Below are 9,731 nucleotides of genomic sequence, written 5' to 3'. Positions count from 1 at the left end.
TTAGGGATATAGGTTGTTTCCATGTTTTATTATTAATTGATAACACTTCAGTGAGCATTTCCACACTATCAAAAATCATCTTATTTGTTTGCTTCCAGTTTACATTTTGTCTCTCCCCACTAAAATATTAACTCTTCAGACAAGAGCAAAGATCTTATCTGTCTTAATCACAGTTGATTAAAGAACCTAGAAAAGTGCATGGCACATGGTAGACACCCAATAAATATTTTTTAATGTATGGCTGAATAGACTAATGAAGATTTTAGTTCAAAATATGTTACTCTAGGACACATTTCTAATCATTGCAACATTTATGTCAAAATGTATGAATATATGACTTCCCTGCTGGTCCAGTGGCTAAGACTCCGAGCTCCCAATGCAGGGGGCCAGGGTTTGATCCCTGGTTGGGTGGTCGGGGAACTAGATCCCGCACGCATGCCGCAACTAAAAAAAAAAAAAAAAAAAAGATCCTGCATGCTGCAATAAAGATCCCACGTGCCACAACTAAAACATGGCGCAGCTAAAATAAATAAGTAAATATTAAAAAAAAAAAAAAGGATAAATGGTCAGTAAGCACAAGAAAAAGAGCTCATTAAAAATTATTAGTTAGGGGCTTCCCTGGTGGCGCAGTGGTTGAGAAAACGCCTGCCGATGCAGGGGACACGGGTTCGAGCCCTGGTCTGGGAAGATCCCACATGCCGCGGAGCAACTAGGCCCGTGAGCCACAATTACTGAGCCTGCGCGTCTGGAGCCTGTGCTCCGCAACAAGAGAGGCCGCGATAATGAGAGGCCCGCGCACCGTGATGAAGAGTGGTCCCCACTTGCCGCAACTGGAGAAAGCCCTCGCACAGAAACAGACCCAACACAGCCATAAATAAATAAATAAATAAATATTAAAAAAAAAAAAATTAAAAAAAAATTATTAGTTATTAAGGAAATGCAGATCAAAGTCACAATGAGATACCACTGCACACTGGTTAGAATGGCTAAAATTAAAGATTGACCCACCATGTGTTGGTAAGGTTGTGGAATGTTAAAAAAAAAATCAAAGACACTTGCTAAAGATGATAACGCAAACTTTACTTAGGACCATTGCCATAAGTATAGGGATGAGTGCAATGGGATTTTGCACCAGAGGAGAAAAATTGGGCTCAATTCCAAATACAGCATGGGCAAGTGGGAATTTATAGCCAAGGAGCAGGGGAGTGGATGGAAAATTACTAAGAGGAAACATCAGGGGTAAGGAGAGTTTTTGTTAAACCGATGTAACAGTATTCTTGCTGAAGGCAGGCCAGGATGATCAGACAACACCTGGGAGATGGTGGAGGTTGAAGAACCTGACCAGATATTGAGGGCGATCAGATATCAAGGGTGGGCGGTTCTTGTTAAAACTAGATTTTACAAGTGCACAGATGGTCCTAGGAGAAGGTTCAGAAGCCTGACTAAATGTTGGTGAAACAAGGAAACTGTCAGGAGCAACCGGAACTCTCTTAAACCTCTGGAGAGAAGGTAAAATGGTACAATGGTTTTGTATAACTGTTCTGCAGTTTCTCAAGAAGTTAAACCTATACTTACTCTGTGATCCAGCAGTTCTACTCCTAGTTACTATCCAAGAGAAATGAAACATAAAGACTTGTACACAAATGTTCACAGCAGATTTACTCATAATAGTCCCAAACTGGAAACAACCCACATGTTCATCAACAGGAGAATGGATAGGGGCTTCCCTTCCCTGGTGGCGCAGTGGTTAAGAATCCGCCTGCCAACGCAGGGGACACGGGTTCGAGCCCTGGTCCGGGAAGATCCCACATGCCGTGGAGCAATTAAGCCCGTGCACCGCAACTACCGAGCCTGCACTCTAGAGCCCGTGAGCTACAACTACTGAAGCCCGCGCGCCTAGAGCCCATGCTCCACAACAAGAGAAGCCATTGCAATGAGAAGCCCGTGCACCGCAACGAAGAGTAGCCCCCGCTCGCCACAGCTAGAGAAAGCCCGTGCGCAGCAACGAAGACCCAACACAGCCAAAAATAAATAAATAAATAAATAACAGGAGAATGGATAAATAAATTTTGGTATATTTATTAAATGGAATACTTCTCAGCAATAAAAAGGAACAAACTACTGATACACATGATAAAATAGATGAATCTTACAGACATTATGTTGAAGGAAAGATGCCAGACACAAGAGATGCATACTGTTTAATCCATTTGTATGAGATTCAATGTAAGCAGCTCTTTGCAGGAGACCACCCTCAGCAGGAAGCCCGTTTTCTTGTCACTTTAGTAAAGCTGTATAGTAACTAACTTTTAAGCCCGGCACCCCCATGCTCTACTCATCAATGGCCCAAGCACACCTTTCAAATCTTTTAGTCACACAAAACCTTGCCTAATTTGTTGGTCCTTTCCACAGATCAAAGAAGTATAAGAGAAGAATAAGTGATTAACAGATGACTAGATCTCTTCCCTAGCTTCCCCTTCAGTAATCTCCCAAACAAACTCTGTGATCAAACTGTGTGAACACGATCACATCTAGAGGAAGATCACAAGAAGTTGAGGAGCCCGCACACAGTGGGGGATGGCGATGACTCAGACACCCATCTCAGTGATTAACTGAGATTACTTCCCTCCTTCCCTTTAAAAGTTTCACGAGCAGAATCTTCGGAGGTGGTTTTTGGGGTACGTTGAGTCCACCATCTCCCCAGATTGCTGGCATTCTGATTAAAGGCCCTTTTCCTTTTTACCATTTGTGAGTATTGATTTTGTAAGCAGCAAGCAGCGGGACCCCCATTTGATAACAATGAAAATGTTCTCTTTTTTTTTTATAATGTTCTGTATCTTAATTGGAGTGGTGGTTACACATGTGTATACAATTGGCAAAACTTAGAATTATACATCTAATATTTGTGCATTGCAAGTCTATGTATATGTCAATTAAAAATAAAACAAAGTAATGTAATGAGAAAATCAAAGTGTAAAAAATAGAGGTAGTAATAAATTTATTTTTACTTTAAAAAAGTGGGGGAAGGGTAAGAATGTTTTCTCAGTTCTTAACCACTGATCAAAACAGAGGGCATGCACACATTATGCTTACAGAAGTAAGAATGTCAAACGCCATATTGTCTTCCCAAGTGACTAGTCTAATTGCCAGCGCACCACCAATGGAGTTACTGCTTAGAGACTACATTGTTTATTAGGAGGCAGCGCCATGGTCTAACTCCACACAAGGCAGCAACACTGAGGGAGACTGCTAGTTGGTTGTCTAAGGGAAAAATGCTCCTTCTGTCTTACTATTGTAACAATCGCTTTAAAAAAAAAAATCTAGATCTTGAGGCAACTATCCCTCTTACTCTTTTTTTATCTCAAACACAGCAAAGCTTTTCATGACAGTCAAAAGCAGCAATATCAAGACTCAATTTAAAGTTATTTTGGAGGCAGAGGATCTTGCTTAGAGCAAAAATTGAAGTCTGGGTGCCTACTACCCTCTTTCCACTGCTGTTTCATTACGAAGTGCAGCTGCTCTAGCACTGAGAGGGTGATTCCTACATTGCTTCCACTGAAACACAATTCCTAGAGATAAACGTGGTCTCTGGGGGAATTGAGGGTAAGATTTTTCCTTGCATTTGATTTAAGGGTGCTTACTAAAAATTTTTAAAATTTATTTCACTGCCTGCACCTACTGGAAGGGTGATTGGCATTTGTTTAATCCAGGTGAGTGTTCTCAGGTAGGTGCAGGCTGAGGCTCCAACTGGGACAGTGAAACCAGCCAGCCTGTTTGGAGCAGCTCTGGGCAACAGGGAACCCTCTGCCAAGGCTGCCAATACCCTGGTCAACTGAGGTTTATATCCCTAAAGGACAGCATCCTGCTGGTAGCCACTGAGAATCCCATTCTTCTTCAGATCCGAGACCAACAAGAAGGGCACGTTCTCATGAAGCTGCGAACTAGACAGCCTGCCCTGAGTCGGATTCAATTAAACTGGGCAGATGACAACAAGAGCTCACATTTTAAAAATGCATCCTACATGATTTACTTGAATTCTCACAACAATCCTGTTTTCTCCATTTTACAAATAAGGAAATTGACGTTCAGGGAAGTTGACTTCCCAAGACCATATGGCTTAATAAGTGGCAAATCTGGGCAACCGAATTCCAGAAAACTCTGGGCGACAAAACCCAAAACCAAGGGCGGAATGAGGGGCCGGCTTTCCTGGGACCCCTTTACTTTCAAGTTTCGAGCCGTGCCGGTATCCAATTGGCCGAGGCCGGGCGCTCCAGCCAATCAGAGGTGGGCAATAGCCCTGCGCCGGGCACTTTCTAACTGGCCCTTTGGGCCCGAATCCCGGCTTAGATGCTGACTGGGTGAGCTTGCACTGCGCCTAGTTTGGAACTGCCGGATCACATGATGATTTCGTCTTCAGTGAACTGTATTTCCCGTTGGCAGGGACCTTACCTCTTTTGATCCCGAGCATTTCGCCCATAGCAGAGACACAATAAACAACTGTTGAGTTAGGGAGTGAACGTATCAGTGAGTCAATTAAGGGTCGGCAAAGAACATCTCACGATCGTGCCTGATGCTGGGGCGCCATCATGTGTTCTGAGCCGAGGCGTGCGGGCACTCGCATTGCTTACGTGTGCGGTGGGGGTGGGCACGATAGGATGGCGGCTCTGCTCTCGGAATGACTGCTCCTTCTCCCTCGTGATGCCTCTGTGTACCGGAAGTGACGGGAAGGGGAAGAGGAATGCCGTAAGATTCAGAAAAGAATTTAGCAATAGTGGCAGGAGCCAGACCAAGTTTGTATTTGGCCCGCAAAATTCTAATGACTAATTTATAAAGATCAATTTGTAAAAATTGTATGAAAAAGTGATTGGGTATAATTTTTACAGAAAATTTGTAAAACATACTCCACTGTTAACACACATTAACAAAGCAGCAACACGCCTGCTGACAGCTAGGAATTCAGTGATGACTGATTACACACCTCCTACCCTTACTGGACTTCACCTCAAGGGAAGACGGACGCTAAACAAGCAGTCCCAAACATATACATATTTGTATAAGAGGCAAATACAGCCTAGCGGTTAAGAAGGTGGGTCCTGGAGCCAGACTGCCCAGGCGTGTAGCCTGCCTTGCTACTTCTGACCTGTATGTAGTAGGACACATGACTTAACCTCTCTGTGCCTGTGTCCTCATCTGTAGAATAGGAATCATAACACATTTGTTGTCAGGAGTAAATAAGCTATCTATGTAGACCTTTTGAAGGTCACCTGACACAGTAATGTCAATAAGGGAAGTGGGGACTCCCCTTGTGGTCCAGTGGTTAAGACTCCCGTGCTTCCACTGCAGGGGGCGCGGGTTTGATCCCTGGTCGGGGAACTAAGATCCCACGTGCTGTGCAGTGTGGCCAAAAAAATAAATTAAAAAAATAATAAGGGAAGTACAGGCACCTGTACAGGGCACCCTAGAGATTATGACAGGGGACTGAGGCACACCTTCCTGAAGAAGTGGTTTTTACCATTGAAAGAGGAAGGATTAGGAGGAGTGAGACAGAAGGAAGGGAAGAACTGGGAGAATAGTTCCAAGTAGAGGTGTAACCACGGCAGTTGATGCACCTGGTCACTGGTTGTTTGGGGCCCACTTGGCAGAGGGGAGAGGGTCCCCCTCCAGGCTCCTCTCCCCACACGGAGTACCGAAATCTCTGGTGCTCTGCTGAGAGGGGGGACTTTAAGAGACAAGGACTGTTGAACAGGAGGTTGGCCACAGGTGATGCCCTGGGGTGGCGTGAAGAAAGTATCCTCTGAACTCCTGCTCTGCTCCCTGACCACCTGCAGCCTCTGAGGACTCCCGTTTTGAGTTACCTTCTCTCTTTCCTCCTGCCCATCTTAGCTAGAATCCTGGAGGTGAAACATTCTTAACCTCATCCATAAGTCCTGGCAGTTTCTTTGAATTTTTGTTCCTGCTTCAAAGTGGGCTGGCTGGGGGAGGAAATAACGGTCTCAAAATGAGAAACTGGAGAGGGAAATGCACAGGATCACCAACCTCTCCGCGGCGTGGCCTAGCACAAAAGCAAATTTTGGTGAGGGTGGAATTGGAGCAGAGTACAAGGGGGAAGTAAAGCAAGTGAGGCTAGAGACTTGAGGTGCCTGATCTGGAATGCCTACTACATACATGTGTCAGGTGTATATACACAACATGTTATATGGTTTGCACTTAAGGAAAATGGAAAGTAATGGGGGGCTTAAGCAGGAGAGTGGGAAAATCAGACTCAAATGTTACAAAGATCACACTGGCTGCTGTGTGACAGATGAACTAGAGGAAAACCCAATTAAGAGGCAGGAGCACCTGTTCGGAAGCCAGTGTAGAACAGATGACAGTGGTGATCTAGACCAGGGTCTAAGCTAACTTAAGACTATTTGGCATTTCTCCAATTGCAGAATTCCAAGGATGCTGGAAGCCTATGGATGAGAATATAACAGTTGTAAAGACTCACAAAATGTGTACTAGTACTTCCAGGAGAGTTCCATTTAAACAGCCCCCCTCCCCGACCCCGCTTCCTCTGGGAGTAGCTAGCTGTAGTCCTGCATAAAAGAAAGATCTGCCACCCAAGCACCTCTGCCTATGAGATATGGATAAAGCAGAGACTCTAAGTGTCTCATCTGAGCAGCTGACATCCCGGACAGCGACCATTCTCAGGCTTCATCTAATGTTTTTTCTCCACCTACTCCTATTCCCCACTTTACAATTAGGACTACTAAGGAGAAGCCCCTTGCTCTGCTGAATACTAATGCCAGAACAGTTTCTAAGCCAAAGCAGGAGCATCCAACAACAGGGGCTGGAGAAAGAGAGGACAGAATGTAGGAGTGTGACAAATATCCTCCAAGCAGATCCCCACTTGCCCTCTAACTTCCCACTAGGTGTTTGAAGCTCTTCCGGGAAAGCCCTGTTCCAGACTCAGGATTAGGAAAGCAGGAAAGCAGGAAAGCAGGGTACTGGAGCCTCCTAGCATCAGCCCTTCAGGTTCCCTCACCTCCACTGTGTCATTTTTGGAAGATGCTGCAACCTGAGTCAGACAACAGAATAAAGAACATTTATTCTCAAGCAGAAAAGCAAAGTCAGATAAAACTGCAGGGGGTTCCTAAGAACCTGTTTTCTACGTTCGGGATCAAGAGAAACCTGAAGAGGGCCTCTGAAATTTACAATAGCTTAGGGGTGTTGGTGAAGAAGAAGGGCCAGTCCCTTCTTGCAAAGGTGACAGGCCTGACATCATTCATGAGTCATTCATTCATGACTCAACCCTGATGTCATTTGTTCTTTCCAAACCTTCCCTTTGGATCTCTCCCCAGAATTATTTGTGTATAGCGTGTCTAAATTTTAAGAGCCACAGATTCTTTTCGGAATAACAACAGTAAGCAGGTATAAAAGTCTACCATTCCTCCTCTGCAGCACCCCTCCAGTCCATTTCTTCTTCTTTTTATTTTTTTCTTTTTTTGGCCATGCTGCCTGGCATGTGGGATCTTAGTTCCCCGACCAGGGATTGAACCCACGCCCGCTGCAGTGGGAGCGTCAAGTCTTAACCACTGGACTGCCAGGGAATTCCCCATTTCTTCTTTTGTGTTCTCAGTACAACCAGTGACATCCTGGCACTTACTGTGTGATGGGACTGATGTAATAATCTTCTAACTGGTTTCTCAGATGCCAGCCTTTTCCAGCTCCAATATATCCTGTATGTCTCTGCTAGACCATTTTTCCCAAAACCCCATTTCATCACTTCCTGTGATCTAAGAATCTATGACAATTCACTACTAAATCCAAATACTGGTCAAATAATCAAATCTCATTTTCTACTTCACAAGACTTTTCTCTGCCCATGTGGCAAGGCTGCTCCCTTCACTGCCCTTCCAGTGTACTGCATTTATCCTAGTGAAGTTGCTTTGGTCGTAATAGGGCCTAATCTGCCTAGGCCACTCTTCTCGTCACTTGGAATCCCACTTTTCTCTCATAAGCAAACTCAACCCCTTCATGAAATCTTCTCTAACCTCAGAAATCCTTACCTTCTGAATATCAGATAACTGTGAATGAAACAGCCTTCACGTTAAATAATAAACAAGATGGGAACAAAAAAGGGAGAAGACCTGTTTCCAAGCCCTATTTGTATTCCTTTCCTAGGACTAGAAAATCGAATGTAAGGCCTTTGTAATGCAGGCATCTACCTTCTTTCTGATTAGTTAGCCAGCATACTCTGGTTTGCCAGCAGGAAAAACAGGAATGTAAGGAGTCCTCTGGCAACTGAGTAGGGCCCTTGGCCTATGGTGACATCCCAACTGCTTATGTTGGAGCAATGTCAACTCTGAAATGGAATAGTAGTATCAGGTGATGACTAGTCTATGGAATAATACATAAATCTTCACCAATACCAGCAACCAAAACGTGCTGTTTTCTTCTTATACTCAGAAATGATGTCTTAGTAATGTGAACATGTCATAATTCAGTTAAACGTCAATAAAGAATACATTAACGGTGTCTTTGGGTAAAGATGGCGGAGCGTGGTTACAGCTTTTCGCTGACTACATTCAGCCCATCTGGTAAACTTGTCCAGATTGAATATGCTTTGACTGCTGTAGCTGGAGGAGCCCCTTCAGTGGGAATTAAAGCTGCAAATGGTGTGGTCTTGACAACTGAGAAGACACAGAAATCCATTTTGTATGAAGAGTGAAGTGTCCACAAAGTGGAACCAATCACCAAGCGTATAGGTTTGGTTTATAGTGGCATGGGCCCAGATTTCAGAGTGCTTGTGCACAGAGCTCGAAAACTAGCTCAACAATACTATCTCGTTTACCAAGAACCCATTCCCACAGCTCAGCTGGTACAGAGAGTAGCTTCCGTGATGCAAGAATATGCCCAGTCAGGTGGTGTTCGTCCATTTGGAGTTCTTTACTTATTTGTGGTTGGAATGAGGGACAACCATATTTATTTCAGTCAGATCCATCTGGAGCTTACTTTGCCTGGAAAGCCACAGCAATGGGAAAGAACTATGTGAATGGGAAAACTTTCCTTGAGAAAAAATATAATAAAGATCTGGAACTTGAAGATGCCATTCATACAGCCATATTAACCCTAAAGGAAAGCTTTGAAGGGCAGATGACAAGATAACATAGAAGTTGGAATCTGCAATGAAGCCGGATTTAGGAGGCTGACTCCAACTGAAGTTAAGGATTACTTGGCTGCCACTGCATAACAATGAAGTGACTGAAAATCTGGAATTTCAGATAACCTCTCTACTTAAACATGTTTAAAGTATGTTTTTGTTTTGCAGACTTTTTGCATACTTACTTCTGCATGGTTTGATGGACTGATGTTTTTAAAATGAGACTTATAAATCATAATAAACCGTTAAATTAAAAAAAAAAGAATACATTAACAACTGATTAGTTCTTATGCATACAACCAATGAACACTCCAAAAAACCAATAAAATCCATTGTTTATGGATAATGAACATATCCAGAATTTTCCACTGGGCCCAAATCTCCTTTTCTCAAGCGAGTTCCTCTGTTGTAGGGCACAGTTTATCATTCCATACATAGGAACTTACTAAAATCAGCAGAAGAAACTCTGGGGACTGAGGCTCAAGGGCTCCACACATTTTTACATCACTGATGTCTCAAAATGGCACAAGGTCACAGAAGCAGCTATGGACCATTACGCCCTAGAGGCTAAGCTCTGGCAGGAATGAAC

General features: G+C 43.8%; 1 pseudogene; it reads left to right on the top strand.

Moving 5' to 3' along the window:
• The first annotated feature begins 3,614 nt into the window (after positions 1-3,614).
• On the top strand, positions 3,615-9,510 carry LOC130705708 (proteasome subunit alpha type-2-like; annotated as a pseudogene).
• Positions 9,511-9,731: the final 221 nt, after the last annotated feature.

This window comes from Balaenoptera acutorostrata, chromosome 19 (genome assembly GCF_949987535.1).
Source record: "Balaenoptera acutorostrata chromosome 19, mBalAcu1.1, whole genome shotgun sequence".
Classification (NCBI taxonomy): Eukaryota; Metazoa; Chordata; class Mammalia; order Artiodactyla; family Balaenopteridae; genus Balaenoptera; species Balaenoptera acutorostrata.
This window is presented reverse-complemented; position numbering and strand designations above follow the sequence as displayed.